This window comes from Convolutriloba macropyga, chromosome 8 (assembly GCF_964194025.1).
Source record: "Convolutriloba macropyga chromosome 8, txConMacr16.3, whole genome shotgun sequence".
In the NCBI taxonomy this organism is placed as follows: Eukaryota; Metazoa; Xenacoelomorpha; order Acoela; family Convolutidae; genus Convolutriloba; species Convolutriloba macropyga.
In genome coordinates this window covers 11957537-11977086 of record NC_134475.1, presented here as the reverse complement: position 1 = coordinate 11977086, position 19550 = coordinate 11957537, and the positions used below count along the sequence as shown (strand labels likewise).

At 36.0% G+C, this 19550-nt stretch overlaps 1 long non-coding RNA gene across 2 annotated transcripts; it reads left to right on the top strand.

Moving 5' to 3' along the window:
- The first annotated feature begins 3374 nt into the window (after positions 1-3374).
- Positions 3375-19233, top strand: LOC142344464 (uncharacterized). Of its 2 annotated transcripts, XR_012759266.1 has the most exons (3): positions 3683-3943; positions 4013-17589; positions 17897-19233. It is a non-coding gene; the product is annotated as an uncharacterized LOC142344464 (long non-coding RNA). The 2 variants fall into 2 exon arrangements; XR_012759265.1 differs by having other exon boundaries at positions 3375-17589.
- The last annotated feature ends 317 nt before the right edge of the window (positions 19234-19550 follow it).

Here is a 19550-nt window from a genome sequence, read left to right as displayed (position 1 = left end):
GTCAAAAAGACTCATTTAGTTAGAATCCAAGGAGAACTTAACGCAAAACTCTCTGTCTCTGAAATTACTAACTGCATTTCGTAACGTGATCAAGGTCTTACTCTAGCACACAATCTAATCTGGAACTAAAACTGCGAAATAAGAACAACCGAAGCCATGAAGGCCTTCTTTCAAATCAAATGCAACCCATGAAACATTTTTAACGCGTATATTGGTAACAACTGTCACCGTACCATCACAGTTATGGATCTCTCCCGGACAAACATGTTGAATCTTGAAAAAGTCCGAAAACTGGCAACTAAATGGATTCTCTGCTCAAATGAAAGCTACAGAGATAGATCGACCAACCTCAAACTTCTACACTTGTGTCTTTATGCTGAGCTACACGACCTACTTCATCTCTTTGCAATCATGATGGGAGAGTATGACACTACCTTAGATCTCCAAGAAAAGCTCCCTGAAGCCATGCGACAAGATACGAGAGGCGAATTCAAAATTCCGAAATGCCGTTGTAAATAAACTGACAATTTTTTCCTGAGAACTAAGTGTCATACAACTTGGTTTTTAGAGTATGCAAAAGCTACGGGCAGTACCTAATCAAGAAAATATTGCTGAGGATTTACTTCAAATTGGTTTTTAAGTAAATATTAGTTCAAATCATAATTTTGACTAAATGAGAATGCATAGGGCAAAAAACATTTTGTGCATGACAAAACGAAATTTGCAAAACCTCCACAAGAGGGATACTTATGGTTAGGGCAAATTCGGAATAACCCTAAAAATACAAGAACATGGACAAAACCGAAAAATCCGGAATAGGAATGTTTTTAAGTAAATTGATAACAGATGTAAATATGTGTTGTAAATAGGCTAAATTTTGTATATAAGGAAAAAATTTTCGATTGAATTTTTTAGAATGTTTCCTAGAATTGTTTTAATTGTCATCTCAGACAAATGTAAATACATATTCATTTTATCTTTTAACAATTTGTAAAACAGTTTTAACCTGACGATGAACGTAAAGTTCGAAAACGTTTGTTTTAAGTATTGGAAGTAATTTTAATTTGACAAATTGGTTTCTTTTACATTATTTACTTTGTCAAATATTTTGAAAACAAGGCCTATAGAGGGGCTCATTACATAATACTTTGAGAAGTTTTCACTGTTTTAGTGTTTTAGCGAGTATGAATTTTATAGATTTACCGAGATGGTGCATATTTTGGCTGCAAGTTCGCTTCATCACGCCGTACCAATTAAGAACAACACCAAAAGAGCATCAAAAAAGCAAGACTAAATCTAATGATAAGCCAACTATTTTTCTACAATACAGAGGCAACCTCACTCAAAACTTCGCAAGCAAATTGAAGAAACTATGCGAATTGCAAGTAGTTTTTACAACGCGAAAATTAAGATCGTGCCTCCCCACCCTGAAATCATCCTTTGATAGAGATCTGAAATCCCACGTGGTATATGAAATTAAATGTAATGGATGCGGATCCATCTATGTTGGGCAAACAAGCCGGCATGTTACCACAAGGATTACAGAACATCAAAAGAAGGATTCACAGGTGGGTCAACATCTAGTTGAATGTCGTGGCGCCACGAATGACATTGAATGGAGAATTCTGGACGCCTGTCGGTCAGTAGAAAAACTAATGATCATCGAAGCTATATATATCAGCAAGCTGAAGCCGGCACTAAACACACGCGACGAATATAGGGGGAGGGAACTCACGCTAAAATATTAGTTCAAATCATAATTTTGACTAAATGAGAATGCATAGGGCAAAAAACATTTTGTGCATGACAAAACGAAATTTGCAAAACCTCCACAAGAGGGATACTTATGGTTAGGGCAAATTCGGAATAACCCTAAAAATACAAGAACATGGACAAAACCGAAAAATCCGGAATAGGAATGTTTTTAAGTAAATTGATAACAGATGTAAATATGTGTTGTAAATAGGCTAAATATTGTATATAAGGAAAAAATTTTCGATTGAATTTTTTAGAATGTTTCCTAGAATTGTTTTAATTGTCATCTCAGACAAATGTAAATACATATTCATTTTATCTTTTAACAATTTGTAAAACAGTTTTAGCCTGACGATGAACGTAAAGTTCGAAAACGTTTGTTTTAAGTATTGGAAGTAATTTTAATTTGACAAATTGGTTTCTTTTACATTACTTCAAATTCTTTGAAAAATCTCGCCGAAAACAGTAAATGCCTTGGGAGAATACTCTGGAGATGTGGACATTGCAATCACCTTAACAAAATTAAACTGAACCATTTAAACTAACTTGATCTTTTCCGTTTGTGCGCCCAGTACGTTATGTGCCCTCCAGTTACGGAGCAAGTGCCATTACATAGTTAATCATAATGTAAAATATGGCACATGCGTCTGGGGGATGCAAATAATATGCGCTCACTAAGCTGGGAGGGGGGGGGGGGCTACAAACGGAAAAGATCCCTGACTTAGAAACACTGGTGAAAACCCTTGAGCAAATGCTCTAAAGACTTATCTACTACAACTTCTAAGACCCAATATTAAGTCGATGAGCTCCATCCAAGTTTCACATTAAACAGAATTGTGGCATAAGTTGATATGTTTTCATGTTCATCTTTGGCTCAGTTTGCACTTTGTTAATCATCAAAGAGAAAAGACCTGAATAAATAGTGATCTTGTGGCCAATCTTTCGGGATTTCTGGTAAGTGGGCGTTTGTATTTATCTGAGTTTCATAGACGAGAGGAAAAGTTGGGGATCAATGGTGTATAAACTGTTTCCGAAACTTGATTTAAAGTTGGAGTGATATTGCCTCAAAAACTGAGTTTTTACTTAGAGGCTCACTAAAATAGAGGCTTCATCATACTAAGTTGACCCAAAATATCTAAAGATACCTGCCGAAATGTATCAGTAGGTTTTGATTTTGTCAGCGAATGTCCATGTTTTTTTAGTTCCTTTCGTTTTCAGACACTCGTCACAGCTTTCTGTCTAGTGACACACTCAGGCTGAATGTGAAGCTCTTTTGGGTTAAAATGCTGTACAGTCATAACCCTGAATTCGTGCTGAATATGAAAACCGTTGGATCTAGCTGTCTTGTGATTGGGGCAAGATCACTATAGTATAGTCGAACAAGCCATTTTTTAATGCTTTTACCTATCATGAGAGAAACCACCGAGCACAACATACATGTTAGTGACACGAGGGACGTTTCATGACACGAGCTCGCCCAGGGTTCTATATAACGCGCGATCCTTCAAGTGCGTTTTTACCAAATAACTCAAGATTAAATTGATCAGTAACGCTCTGCTGCTTTGAGCTTTTAGCTCCTGGTTTTTTTAAGCTGGGTTCTCTAATTACTCAAAAATAATTACAGTTCTCCAGGCTTGAAACGCGATTTTCGTTAACAAATTGTGATAAATGTTAAAACGAAGTTAGAAAAAATGAACAATTCCATTGAGCTTTGTGCATATTTCCTAGGGTATTTTCGTTTGCTGTGACAGGAGTCCTGTTCTGTTAACCGCTGTAACAGGAAAATCCAGGTTCTCCCCTGGATAAATGAGTAAAATGCGCCTAAATAACACTCATTAAATCTAGGTCAACCTTTGCTTTTCTGTGACTATGTGCACTTTATCATCTATTTACGAGTCACTATTGTTGAATAAATAAATAGACTATTCATAGAAGGAATTGTAGCGTAGCTGTGAGTGTGTGGAATGACTCAGCATATAAGCGGTTGATCGCATTTATTTATCAGCATTTATTTATTTCACTGCTATTACAGTTCGAGCACACTTGCTATATTTCAGCAACTCTTTCAGAATCGCTTGTGGTGTAACCGTCCGTTATTCGCTGTTTTGTTTTGAGCTGATGATTCACTGGAGCAAGTTGAAACCTGTCAACTGATGTTTGTTAGATGGTTTGGCTAAACAACAAGACTGTAAGTAAGACATACCGGATTTGCTTCCAACTTATAGATTACTCGCAAAGAGTTTGATTCCGTTTTTAGTGACGATATTTGGGTTGATGCACAGTTTCGGTGGATATTGATTTCGCCACCCTCAGGATAAGTTGAAAAGTCTTGACTGTTTATGTTGTGACCTCTGACCCGTCTTCATGTACAGTCTTTCATTATTATTCACACTCATTGTTTAGCCTTCCTATGCACTGTTCGCAATTAAACGCTCTCATTTGATTCTGCTCATTACTGGTTACCAAAATAGATCAAAAATCGCTGGACATTTGGAATTATTGGAACAGACTAATTGACCACTGAGTTTCAGTTTGACACGAATGGTTTTGTGTGTATAATACTGAGCTATAATGTCAAGTACTTAACCATGCTTAAATGTCCTTAAAAGTTAGATGATTGAAAGCATGTTGTAGGGTGATTTGATTTTAGTTTATCTCTATCTCATTACACCTTCATTTTAACTTCTCTGGTTATAATTGGGACCCTATTTATAATTAATTAATTAACTAGTTATACACCTGTTCTAACAGCGCGGCTTCATTCACTTTTCCGCTTTCGATTTTCAACTGCTTTGGCTAGTTTGTGATGACACAACAAGGGGATCGAAAAGTTTGGCCTCGGAAGATTTAAAAAAACGCTGATGGTGGAAGCATTTCAGTCATATGAAGACGAGAGATATATATCACTCATGATTTTAAAAATCATTCAGTGTTTGGTGTCGGACATTTTGTCAATTGAGTAAGTCACATTCCCGGATCAAGTATTCAACCAACTGTAGTTACTGCGTGTCATAGTTACTACTACCTTTGCTCAGTTAGTTATTACGTTAGAAATATGTGATTGGATATCAGCTTGGTGTGGGTTCAATTCAATTCTGTGCAACTTCTTTAACCCTCTTTGATCCTTCACCGGGATGTGCTCGCCCGCCTTAGCGGCTGCTACACGTGAACAAAGTATAATTAGTGTGACTACTTTTATTCAACTCTGATTGGCTGACTGTTTTTATTGGTTTGTAAACATAAACAATCTGACTGAAACTTTGTTTGTTGACCAGAATCTGCTTTTTGTTTATTTGTTTGTGTCAATTACAAGCGCACCTTTCATCCTACCTAACGTAACATCTCAAATCATAGATTAGTGTTGCTGTTGTTGTCGTGTTGTTCTCAACCGTGCTGTATTTCTCTACTGGGCGTGCGTTAATTGTCCTGTGCTCTTATCTGTGAACAAATTGCCCACTCATCTATCAACCTTTTTTTATTCAGTTATTGATCTCTAGCAATCTGTTTCTCTGTATGGGCCACCTGTGACCCCTCAGTGTGGGCGGGGGAACTTCTAGTGTTCAATTATAATTCTAATCAGCCCCGTGACTGCTTTTGAGTCATTTGCTGTATGCCTATTCTCCTTTCTTAACTTGCTAATGCACTAGTCATTCTTCGTCACCATAATTCATTAAGTGGTATAAACCGCAAAGGGACGTACTGTAACATAATGATACTGATCACAGTGGTACCTAGACCCGTTTAAGTCAGATTTGCTCGCACGTCATCTAACGATCAAGATATTCTCATTAGAAAAAAAAGAGACGAAGCAAAAAAAAAACTAACAGCACGAACAGACCGGCCCAATCTTTAATGTATATACTTCAATTACTACTTGATTTTACAGTTTTAACTTTGTCAGTATAGTACAGACGTTTGCGAAGGCCTCATTTTCAGTTAAGGTAGGCAAATTAATGAATTGGTCCTTTTTACTGGTTAATACGCCTTGAAATTTCGAGACACGAGTGGTTATGGATCGGAGCTTCATGGTAAGTTATTGAGAAACAAACGTGTTTGTGGTTCCCGAAAGTGACGAGAAGTCGTCAAGCGTGAAGATTAACTTGTTAGTTTTCAAAAATGGTTTGACTTAAATAGTTGATGTTATCTAACCGTATGTTTTTAACTCTTGTAAAGTATAGCGCATGTTTATAAGAAAACTTGGTGGTCTATTATAATGGTATAACTTTTCTTAAAACACGCACGTGCAAGTTCTTAAATTCCGAAAGTGTGCTGTGACAGAAGTTAAATTGTCAGAAGTTGCTATATACTAAACCTGAAGTTGACTTCCATTATCTTCCGACATTTTCAAACGTAAGAGTAGCGTGTTTTAAGCAAGGTAACATGATTCTGTAGAAGTCACTTCCGAATTCTGACTTAACATCTCGAAACGCGACGGGGTTTTCGATAAATGCCCCCCCCCCCCCCCCGCAGTTCGCAGTTCTCAGAAATTTAAGCAGAGTCACATAATCTATCCAAAAGTGCTTTGTCTAAAAGCAGCCTTCAGTTATTGAGCTTTTTAGGAATCGGTTGGCGTACTTGTGCGTAAATAATATAGCTGACTTCATTTCAATCTACCCCTGCTTTATAAATCTCTGCTGTTAATGTCTCGACGGGGTGACCAAATTGCACTTGGATGATTTATAACTTCCTCCGCGACAGTTTAATGAGCTCGTCCTTTACAGTCCCTTTTTTCGCATTCTTACCCATTACAACAGACCACGTAATTCGCCATTGAAATACTACCCACATTTAAGATAGCTACTAAAACCTCACATATAGTCGCCCATAAATTCTCTCAACTTCTAAGCAGAAATGTAAACTACCCGCCTTTAGACTGACTCTAATGTAAGCAACCATTTGGACCTTTTGATGCTGTTATTCAAGTAGCGAAATATACCCCCACTTTCTTCCTTTATCGCATGTCACATTAGGTTAACAGAATGTTCCTTCACACTATGTGATCACAAAATTCGTTGTCATTTTCGCCTCTTGCAACTTCGATTTGCTCAAATTGTTACTTCAGGTAAATTTTTCACGGTTCCATTAATTTGTTCAAAGTAACGCTAAAATTTGTTCATATTCTCCTCTATATTTGCGGCAAATTTAATCTTATTTTTGCGGTTTTTGTGCGCTTTATTGTTGCTTCCCCACATAATTGTGCCTGAAAAAAAAACTCGTGCGGTTTCTTTGTTCACTCCTTTTGTTTTTGTGTCTGTGTGTGAGCTAATTAACATACAATGCTTCGCAGGGGAAACATACTGAGTCTTATTTCATATTAGTAGAGCACAATGAAGTTTTTCATCACTGCGGATTTTTTCGTCTCTGAAATTTATGTATTTTTTCTGCTTTCTTTTCAGCAGCCGTGCTATTATGTGTTGGAATAGCCATGCTAAATTTTTAGTGCGCTTTGCTGATGTCGCAGTTAATGGCTTGAGTCACTATAATACTGCACACAACACACACACACACACGTAGCACATGCTAACTATTTCCCATTTTACACACTTCCCCCATAAATGCAATGTGTGCTAGCCACAACCACTGAAATCGATTTTCTTTTCAGCCGTTCAGATGTCATAAGAAACTTGCAAGTTCTTATTTCTTTCCGCGCCTCCCAGTTTATTATTTGGTGTTGATTTTCATGATGCCGAAATATTGCGCCCTTGAGATCGGCTATTAAAGAGAATTTCTAAATATATAAAGAAATTTTTACTGAAATTGAATCAAATTAGCGATTGCTTCCAGCCTTGCGACTAAGTTACAATGCCGCCTGCCCTAAAAAAACTATTTTAAAAAGTATGAAAACCTAAAAAAAAAAGAAAAAAAAACATAGTTCTGTTTTATTGTTTTTAACCGTGGTTTATAGTTTGTTTGGTTTTTGCTTTAGTTATTCTGTGTGGCTTAATTTACAATTGAAAATGACCATCGCCTTACTTAGCTTTAAAAGACTTGCAATCTCTAGGATTCTGTAATTGTCTGTCCTAATTCAATTGAAATGTCGTGATGTGTTGAATTGTCAATTTTTGAATGAGCAATTTTCGAAGGGGCGCTCTTTTCAAAACAAGTCGAGCACTGAACGAAAGACTTTCTCTAGCTTTTCATTGGCCAGCCCAAGTTCAAACCCAATTTTTTCTTTTAAGTGGTGACGCAATACCAATATATAGAATTTTGAATTTTTATATTTGGTGCAAATACTTGTGGGTGGCTTAATGATGAGTTAAAGAGAGTTCTTTTTGACTAACAGTTCGGTGTGTTTTGTGTGACTTGTAAGAGTTGTCTCGTCGCTTGCCAAATCCGCCTCCTAACCAAGGGACACAAACAATCACCGCCATCTGATTGAAAAACAGCAACTTTGACCTCCTACCCCTCCCCCCCCCCCCTTACCTCTCATAGTTTCATCTTTGTTGAATTTGCTTAACCATGTCCGAAAAGACTAGGAGCCTCTACTCTAAAATTTTTAGACCTAGGTTTTAAAAAGCGTTTCTCAATTTGTTTTGTGTTGGGAAACAAACTTTATCGGCAGAAGCTTCTGTTGCGTAGAAAAGGAATGGGACGAAAAGCCATTGGTGCAGTTTTTTTGCGCAGTGACATAAATATGTAGTTAAAATTGAATTTTGAAGAAATCCTGATGGTTAATTGTAAGGCATTCGTTAAGTAGCGTTGGTGTCTACTTTTCTAATTATTGTAGAGATGTAGACATCGATTTTGGAGACTTTCAATTTAGGTTCGAGTGGGGGCGTGGCGAGGGGGGTGGGGGTAATTGGGGAGGTCAATTGTAGATTGCTGTCGATCGCCCAGCTTTCATCCAAGTTCACCACATCTGCTTCTTACTTCATCCATGCACTTATTATCAAATGCCTTCCATCATATCTCCTGTTATCACAAAACTCTCTCTCTCTCTCTCCAAATTCTATCAATCAATCAAATCCAACATCCAAACTAAAAAACCACATCAAACATGTCTCCTGTTATCAATCCTTTGTTTATCTTTAATATGTTTATCTTAAATATTCTAACTATTAACTTCAGTTCTTTTCTAAAATAAGTCTTAAAATTGTCCATTGACTTTACATTCCCTTTGCCATAACAACTGATATCGTCACAGGAATTGAAGTGTTTTTTATCTATTCTCTTTTGTTTATTTCATTTGTCTCTTATCTTTCTTTTATGTTTACTTTATTTATCTATGCTCTTTAAATATCTCGCCTGAATATTTGTCAATATGTCTCTGTAATTTCCATTTTACTTTTTTATTTCTTTTCATATTTAAGTAATTTTTACTGTTTTTCATTTTTGTCTTTTGGTATTTGTGATAATTTGTGTTAAAAGCATTTTTCTAAAATAAAAAGGGCTTTGGTGGTTCTTGTTAACTCTCCTCTCGGCTGGAAGCTTTCACTTATTTGGGTTTTTCAGCAGACAAATAAATTGTTTTTTTTTTCTACATGTATGCATTGATTTGTCTAAGTATGCACATTTGAAAGTACAGTTAATTTCAGTATTCTAAAAGCCCATTCAACTCATATTTTTTCCTGTGACGTCATTGACTGATTCTATTCATGCTTTGTGCGAGCATTTTTGCCTGAACATATAGACTGAAGATTAAACATTTATTTCAGCTGCATAATTTTTAATGTTTCTTTAGTAGTTTGAAATCATGGCTCCTTCTAACCCTAGCTCTCAACTGTCCTGCCTCAACACAAAAACTAGTCTTGACTAGTCTTGATCAGCAACCTTTTTCTAACTCAGGAATTATTTTGGCTGGCTATTTTGTGTAAATGGCCTGACATGGAATCCTTTTCAGTAAATTGTCAAAATATAGTAACAGTATTGCGTTAGTCTCCAATTTAGCGCTGCAAGAAAGTTCCCTATCACTTCATTCATGCCCCCAATCACATCAACCTGCTCTTTATAACCTCTTCTCTGACTGATCTGAATTTTAAAGCGAGGTTACACCTGGTCTGGGTTATTCACGTCGTTGTCCCGCAATTTTGACCAATTATCCACACGAACCCGTTCGATAAATAACCCATTCATGGCTCTGATAGCATTCGATTTTAGCGCTGTATACGTATACCTAAAAAATCCATGTAGCACTTTCAAATGTCTTCAGACTTCAGCGAAACTCGATTTTCTACTGAAGCTTGCCCACTAATTTTAAACGTTCAAATCCACAGCTTTTGTCATTTCGCAGCTTTGTCTTTATTTTTAAAAAATTCTCTAATACTGCTTTAACACCAATTAAAGAGGGTCTGGGAACTTCTGTGAGAATTTCCCATCGCTGCTGTGCCTTGTTTTTGCAATTTTTGTCCCTGACTAGCTTAAAACTAGAAAAAGTTACGCTTTCTCTAATGAAACTGGTGATGAAAATGTTTTGTCTTGACTTGACCGGACTGGTACCATATAGGGAGGGCACAAGGCCGGGTTGAGCAGAGAACCCGTTAGCCCATGCCCTCGCTCATCTATCGCCAATAGCATGCAACATCTTTCTCTGTCTATCTCTATACTATCTCTCTGTCTCAATTAACCGACTACTCACAGTCAAGTCGAAGGGTACTCCAAGAGACGTGCTTATTGTTTCTTCAGTTCTTAGACTATCAAATGTCGAGTGTAAACTACGTATCATGCTAATATTTTTTGCTAATTCCTAGAATACTAAAAAAAGATTGCTAACAAGTCTAAAGACAGGTCAAGACTGTCAGAACAATTTAGTTCAAGTTTGGTACGTTGTTTATGACTTAACATCCTACATCGATATTATTTCTTGGTTAGTTAATCGAATAATTATTAAATTTGAAGTTTTTTAAATTTCGTACCAAACAAGCTCGAAACAGCAGGTTTTTTTCGCGTTTGGTGATTTAATTAAATAGCAAGAAAGCAATTGTTTGGATATTGTTTTGCAAAATTTGCTGTGATAACGGACCAAAAAAGAGCGAAAAATGTCCTCACTTCAATATTTCTGTCTTTTCGCTGGTCTTTTAGATTCATTATCATTCCCTTTCTTTCCTTTCCTTTTCAGTTTCTTTAAAAGTAATCCTTTAAAACAATACAAAAATGATGCCATTGATGTGTTTGAGACTTTCTTCTTTCTCGTCTCTTGTGAGAAGACTTATCTCTTTTCAAGATATCACATCTGCACGCAAAAACAAAACAAAAATTGAAAAAGCGAAGAATTCATTGCCTGTCTTCATAAAAAATTAAAACCAAAAGATTATCTTAGTTTAGCCTCAGCTTAAAGCGCAGAATTAATTTAGTGTAGTTAGTTAAACAAAGAAACAGTGATTATTTTTGTTTTAAAAGTTTGCACATTTTGTACGAGAAGACTATTTTTGGTAAATTATTTAGACTTTTTGATTATGTAACTTAGAAAATACAATGCGAAAGTTTTTGTTCAACTGTATGATTTTTCCTAACTGAGCATGGTCGCGTTTGGGATGTAACTTGAGCTTAGAAATGGTTTCCGTAATCATCGATTGACGCTGTTGGTATTGTAAGTTTTGGGTTCATTTTTTGGTGTACATGTTATAACTCGGTGTTGTAATTCCATGTCGTTCCTCACAAGATTTCGCTCACATTCAAGCTGCTTTCATGTGTCACTAACAAATACTACTAACACTCACAACTTCCTAAAAACAGGTGATGCACAATAGAACCCGCGCCTCCAATGACTCCGTTTTGTGGGCTTTCATAACGCCTTCGTGGCTCAGATGTGGAACCTCCGAACAATTTAAAACAATTTTCCTTTTGAAAAGTTATCCAGACTGAATACGAGAAATATCACAACTAAATCAGTGTTAAAAGAAATGGTAAACGTGGCAATTTATTATCTCTTGTTTGCTTTATACTTTTTTTTAAGCTAATTTAACCAAAGTTATTTTTGAAATCTGCATTTTTTAAAGAAAAAATCTGCCCAAAATGCGTTATTGGACGAGGGTTAGATGCAATTAATCACCTGAGGAGGTTTCTTGGCCTGAGATACTGTACTAACCACAACCACGCTATCATTATAACTACTAACCCATACTAAACTAGCTGAAAAATAACTCAGCTGTCAGCACACTTCATAAAGCACACCTCTAATTACTGCGATCTGGTCACATCTTATTTCTGAATGTTTTTAATTCCCTGAGAACAACAAAAGTCCATTTTTCCTGACATTATCAGCAGGAAAAGCTCCAGTTTGATTTGTTGACTCGAGATTAGCGTAATCCTTGGTGCCACTGCTCCTGAAATAACAGCTCTATTCAGTTTGGGAAAAGCAGCGTGCATAACTGACCGGAGGAATTAGTCATTAAGATTAATCCCCCCACTTACTTTGAAAAGACAGATTGCATAAATGAGTGTAGCTATTGTTTGCGTTCAACAACATGCGACGTTTTTACTAATCCAAAGAACTAAAATCTCTACTCTTAAATTGCGTCCTAGTGTTGTGTAGAATCAGCAGTTATTATTGTGCGATTAGACTATATAGATATTAGTAGTTGTTGCCTTAATAATACCTGACATACAAAAGAGAATCATACTTGAGCTATGATTTGTATGTTGAGCTATAGCGCTGCAAACTAGTGTAATAATAATCAACCGAAAACAGGGCAAAAAACCTCTCATTTCAACATAAACGAGAGAGAGCCAAATTGCTAAAATTATAACCTGATTGATATCATCATAGTTATAGTTGTTATCTTTGTCAAATTTCCAATTGTTTCCCATTGAATAGTTCTCATTAATTTATAACCCGACTGGTAAATTACATCGCGTGTTATAAACTTTCAAAACCTGTTCGGAGCAGTCACGCTTGAGTTGCTCTTACTATTAAAAACTGAACAAAGTGGGTTAGTTAAATTCTAGTTAGCTGTCCGTTTTTTTCTTTTAACTGTTAATCATAACCAGATTGAAGTCATTCGTTTCTTTATCATTACGAAACATTACCAGGGTCGAATTGGGACATTTAAGGGTATCAAAATTTACTTACAAAATAGCTTTTAATTACCTAATAGTTAATTACCTTAATCCCGCGATCACTCCAATTTCCTTACGACGCGAAGAGATTATTGTTAGTTATAGGAGTTTCCTTATATGGTAATAACGGCTCAAAGGCGGTCACGATAAAAGCTCTAGCGAAATCCGAGTTTTGAAATTTATAGTCCGAGTATATTAAGTCGCCTCTTAAATGATCCAGTTTGACCCTGATAGGGTATCGTAATGATCTTTCCCTTGGTTTCGTTTATCAGTTCAGTTTTGTTAGGCGTTCTAGTGATGGTGGCTCTGATAGTTGTCTCTCTATCTATCTCTCATCCATTGTCACGCTTTTACGTCTATTTATTCACACAACTCTCGGGTGAAAATCGAAACCCGCAGCTACATTTCCTAAATTATCACCCCACCCTCCTTTCAACACCTGTAGTCCTTTCCCTAGCTCGAATCCCCCGAACTTTTTTTTTCAAGTTTAGAAGAAATTAGAACGACGGTTATGCAAGAGAAATTTAATTCGTGAGAAATTCGGCTCCATTTTGAAAATTCAGAACCACAAAAAATATGTTAGGTGGGAGCGAAAATTGACGCTGTTAAAGGACGAGATTTCCAAATACGAATTTAATGTTCTATATGAGCCCAGCCAAAAATTTCCCTCGAGGTCAAAAAGTGGGAAAAATAGTTGAGTTAATGATATCAATGTCTTAAATGTCATCACCTGTGTGAAATTTATCTGTTTGTGGGTCATGATCTAATTGTTGTTATTGTTGATATTTGTTAATTTGTGGATTTGGTAAGAATAGCTCGCGTATAGACCAACGAGCTCTTACACGCGAGAGGTATTATCGTGTACCCGGTGTTGATCAGTGGATTGTTTGTTGTTTGTGTTGGCTGTGAGAAAGAAGGATTCTCTAAAGCGAAAGAGAAGATCAAATTGTCACTTTCATTTGTTGCCTACATGTTCATTTTCATCTGTAAACAGCTTCTCGAAATTATTTTTTAAAAAAACATTTATTAAGGTTTAATTTGTAAGAAAAACTAACAATTTTCTCAAAAATTTTGAACTGATGCTGTCAAACTGCTATCATTATCAGACAAAATTAAACAGATTTATCAATAGCTTGTTTTGATGTTGCCGTGTAAAAATTTACCGGTGAATTTTTCCGTGTAATCAAAATTTACTAGTGAATTTTGAAGCTCAATTTATAATCGGCTGAGGTGACTGATCCGCTCGTTTTTTGTTGGTTTAATTCTGTTAGTATTAAATTGATACTTTCAACGATGAGCTGCTTAGTTGGTTAACTGTCATCTGGCTTTATTAGTGAGTGGTTATTACTTGTTTCTTCATAACTCTAACAACAATCAATAGCTGGACCTCAATTATCCATCATTTATGGACCCTTCTGCCCCACCCCTCCCCCCTCACCCCGTTTCAAAGTCGGATTCAAATCGTTGGTCGAAATGAATCTGCGTGCGATATTCATATGGCTACAAACATCTATTTGGCAACAAAACTCAAACTAAAATTGAATAAAGCTGAGAAACGGAAGGCAATTTGAGTTGATTTTGAGTTGGCTATGTTCAAGTTGTCGGTGAGCGCGGGGCAAGGGGGGTTAAATTTTGGACAAAAGTTCCCAACCATAACTCCTAAATTTTGGGTGTTTTAGTACTAGTTTATTGTCATAACTGATTCCCTATCACGACTAAGTTCTTCCATAGAGAGATAGAATTTTGCCAACATGAATTGTGTGGCTATCTCTTGACTTTCTGTCTTACTCTTCCTCTTTCTGTCTCTTAAGTGATTGTGTGTCTGTTTGTGGTGACATCACTAGACGACAATTGTGAACATTGGTCAGCTTTATTCAAATCACAGCAAACAGACTGCTGTGACAAACCAACAACAACTATCTATCCATTCGTTTTCCACCTTTTTAAGTTTTCATGCATTTTTGTCTGGCATACTTCTCAATGAGTGTAATAATGCATTTGACGTACCCTGACGAAGTCACTGAGAAAATCTGGCCTTGGTCGAGAACTGCAAAGCTGCTCGAAACGTAAATCAGAAATTCGAACACTTTTATTAGAGTCACGTAAATTTGCTTGAAACCCGAACTTCAAAGTTGAAAAATTTTGTTCATAGAAAAATCGGGCATTTAAAATCTTGCCTGGGAGTGTTTCAAAGTCTAATGTATCTTGTTGTGGTTTCAAAATTATGCCTTAATGAAGATCTTTTCGATAGTTGGCCATGTTATGCTCATTAAGAAGTATTCCATTTGGGATAATTTTAAGCCAGTCGTAAGACAAAAGCGATTTCTTTCCCAACTGTTGCCTGGTCTTGGTCTAGTTGCGACGTAACTTTTCCAATATTCTTAGAAACGTTTTCAAGTAATCTTGCAAATCATGCTTTATGTCGGGTCCATATTTCATTGCTAATTTCGTGAGCTTTCTTAGTGTTTTGATTAGGCAATAAACAACGTTGAGTGACTAGATTTTTAATTGTACTCAGCTAGAAAACTCTTTCTTTTAAAAATTGAATGATTTTCGTAGTATGTGTACTAGATATTCGTTCATACTGACATCGGTTAACAATTAATCGATTGAGCCACGAAATATGATTTCTTATTAGCTATTTATGTGATCAAGATTGGGAAGAGCATTCTAGGCAAAGAAAACATTTGTTTCCTTTCCTCAGTGATAGGTTTGCATGTGAACAAATTGTTCTTGCAATGAAAATGAGCTTTAATGTCTAAAAGAGTTAGCAATATTCATAACTGAAAAAAAAATGAATGGTTCAAAATAGCGAAAGTAGTTCACGTTCTCCTGAGGGAAGGAATGAAATCCAGAAATGATATTCGTGACTGGTCGGTTAATTTGGGCTGGTCTGTCTGGTACTTCTGTTGATCTCAAATTAAAACTGACTGTTTGCTATCATCTATGTTCAGAGTGAATCAGTTCACAACCAAAATCTGCTCCAGGTAGAACCTCAAACAGCCGATCAACTCACTTGGCCGACTCAAACTAGTTGGATCGTTGATCGGGTGATTGGTTGCCTATATGACGGAGCTGTCAGTACTTTATTCATATTAGCTTGAGTGGTGTTAGGGTGTGTGGTTTTGTTTGTTAGTATATAATTAACATCGATTGTCAGACTATATATATATATATATATATATATATATATATATATATATGCACTTGATTGTGCTTTTCATTGTAACAACCAGGTAAAAGTGCATATTGTTTCCAAAATATCCTTTTGATTGTCCTTCTTAAAGTAATTCAGGTGGTGAGCGAAGTCAACAACGTGATTAAATACTAAATCGTTATTTGCTGGTTTACCAGTATAACATGCTGTCGCGCATCTTTACAAAATCGTTGACTAAAGCGTCTGTAAGTGTAACAATTTTAGTGTTTTGACTTCGTGCATGGTATCTTTGCTCGTAATTTAGCAAAATAACATTTTTTTCTGATGGCTGTCCACATGTTTCATCGTATCAACAATGTAGATCATTGATCATTAGTAATGAGAAATGGAGTATCGGCTGTCCAGCTTTAATAATTTTGCAACCATCCATGTCTAGAACTAAAGTTTGAAATTTTCTGTAATAAATCATTGGTTAACGTCGCTTCATAAAAATAACAAAAATTAAGTCTAAGATGCTTTTAAGTGGCATAGTTAGACATGAATCCTTTCTCTGTGAGGTCTATTTATTACAGGCGTCTACCGGTACCCAGTTTAAGTAAAATTAATATTTATAGCTAGTTTCTACTTTGTATCTTAATACATTGTAACTCAACGTCCTTCTTTTAACTGTTTGGCAAATTGTACCACTTTCCTTGAAAGTATTAAGGTTTATTGCTGAACCTATAGACGTTTGCAATGTTCCCCCATTTCTCATTGCTATCATTGATAGTTTGTTCACTTTTAATTGTGAGTGGAGTTTGCGGATGTCACCGAGCATTAGCCTTAAATCATACGTCCTAAATCCCTGTCAAATTATTTTATCTCCAGACTAAATTTTCTCACAGTAATCACAAGTCAAAATGGTGGATTGCCCGTGACCACAGTTAATTTTAATATCTGTCATTTTCTCTGCTTTCATAACTGGTTTTTGTGGCCTTTAATGTCTCCAAATAACATCCGGTCAAACCGTTCTGTTCACACCATACTGAATGTATTTAAAAACTTTTATGCATAGTCCCATGCGCCTTACAGCCACCACTGCTAGTAAAGACGAACCCTGATATGTTAACCGTGAGGTCTACAGAAGAACCTACTACGTGAAATAAGGCAGATTGAATGTGCTATCATGCCAATTGCCTTGGTCATCGAGTATTTTGAATCATTATCGGGAAACCTTATTATGGTACAGGGTTCAGGGTGCATGGGAGTTTCCATAATCTTAGCAATTCAAATCACATATCCTATTCAAAAAGTACTGAAAAGGTTAATTGTGAAACTTAAATGGTACTGAGTGCTTGTGAGGTCGTCTCTCTTTTCTGAGATCTCTTCTTTCATTCCTGAATTTAACCCCACCTGGGCTGTCAGTAGATTTTCACGTACGCTTTTTCCTGTTAAAATGGATTCTTTGTCATTTTATTCACCCTTCTGTTTCGTTCGCGTTTTTTTGTGCTGCGTAGTTAACACGTAGAAAAATATCATAACCTGGCGACAAAAGTGGTTTGTCGTATTTGCAGATTGTTTAACAAGTTCTTTCTGGATCAAATTGATTATCAAAATTTAACAACTCAAAATGTCTTTTCGTTTAGTGTTTTTGTATGCCCAGTTGTCAGAAAATTTCCGATTAAATTAGCATGCTAATTGCGGTACCATTTCGCTTCTATCTTACGAAAAATTCCAATTGTGGTTTATATAATTAACTGATTTAAACCCGTTTTTTTACGACAAGCGCAAAAATTCCACATTGAAAAACATTCAATGCCGGATTCAAAATTTGGCAAACGAGATACAAATAATTTAGACAAAATATAGTTGATCTTGAGACTATATACAACCGAATGATAAAAAATTGATCTCGTGACGAAACAAAGCAATAAAAAGAATGTAAAGTATGACTGAACGATTTGAAGCGAAATTGTACCTTAAAATTCGAATGGCCTAATTGTCTCTCAGATAGTATTGGGTTTCACTAAATTTGAACGCCTCTGTCTGTACCTAAATTCCTACTTGGTATTATTAATCAACATTACCTCATTATTTACAACAAAGATTCATTTCAATGTGAAAATGTGCCAATTTTTAATCCCGAGCACACTTATGTTTTCACACCAGATGTGATAATTATCTGTCCTTTTTTCTCTCTTTTCCTGTTGAGCACGCTTTTTTACAACACGATTGTGTTTCGTTCAACCGCTTGCTAGTTCTCATGTCGTTGTGTCGTAGCGTGACGAAGAATGAACACACGTGAATGAATGGTCTCTGGCCGAATCAATCAATATCCACAATACTCTCCAAACTTGTCATCACATTTCATAAACACCTGAGCAAGTTTGTGTTGATTATTAGTTGAAGTATTTATCAACCCAAGATACCATGATGCTAACTAAACTTCATGTGAGACAAAGTCGTGCTTTAAATGTTATTTTCCTGAACTCATTGATCTTATATTGATTCTGTTATAGACATATTGTCACTGAATCCCCTTCCCTGGCTCAACCCGCACCTCAGCACCCATGATATGAGTCAGACAGCTAATTTCACTGAGTTCTTTTGAAAATAAAGATACGTTTTCGAAACAAATTACTGAACTAATTGTATTTTTATGGATTATTGAGCGAATTTAGCCAGTAATGGGGATTTAGCGGAATAAAGTTACGTTTGTTGTGCTAGCTAGAACTTTATTAAGTTCAGCTTAATAAAGTTTGATAGAAATTAAAAGTCTTAAGTACGAACTCATCATTTTGCTGTATCTTTCTTTCCTTAAGTTCTTGTAATTTGATTTGTACATGTTTGCAGTAATAAATAGCCTTATAATTTTGTAAACTACGACAACAACACGAACGACACCATCAGCCTAACCCCATGAGCTGAAAGAAATGGACAGACAGCAAACTCGACGAGGTCACACGATTTAAACGCACGTCTTTTTACCTAGCTTCGTCATAGATGCATATTGACTACTTTCGTTGATGAAGAGATCAATTAACGGTCGAGGTCGGGACACTTGAAAAAGCTGTTCAATTATCAACAAAAGGAAGAGCTCAAGATTTCGCCATTACAGCAAGAAGAAAACAGTGAAGTGTTTATCAGGCTAAGGCTGATCGCGTGGAAAACAAAAACTTAATGTTTTTTGTACATAGATTAGATTTTGTAAGCTTTATACAGATATGACTATTTTTATTTAGTTTTTAAAGCATTTTAGTGTTTAATTAAGTCAACTTTTTGAAAAAAAAGCATTTAAATGGGCGCTCATGTTTGTATACTTGTTGAAAAATAAATTATTTATTAGAGTAGTTTCCCCACCAGAGACAAGCATGATCACGAACATGCTTTCAACTTCAAGTTCCAATGGGTCATATGTACCAAAAATTAAAACTAGTATCTGCTGAAGCGATGCATACTTTCAGTTGTCATTATAGAAGTTTTGCTGTTACTTCATTTGGAGCTGAACGTTAAGCATCATTCTGAGAGAGCGAGAAAAGTAGGTATCAAAAATCTTTCGCTTGAAGTATTTTTTATCACATGCGGATTTTTCATAGAGGATTTTGTAAAGGTTTAGCTCAATTTTTTAGTCAACAGTGTTTGTCTCAATTATCTGAGGTAGTAA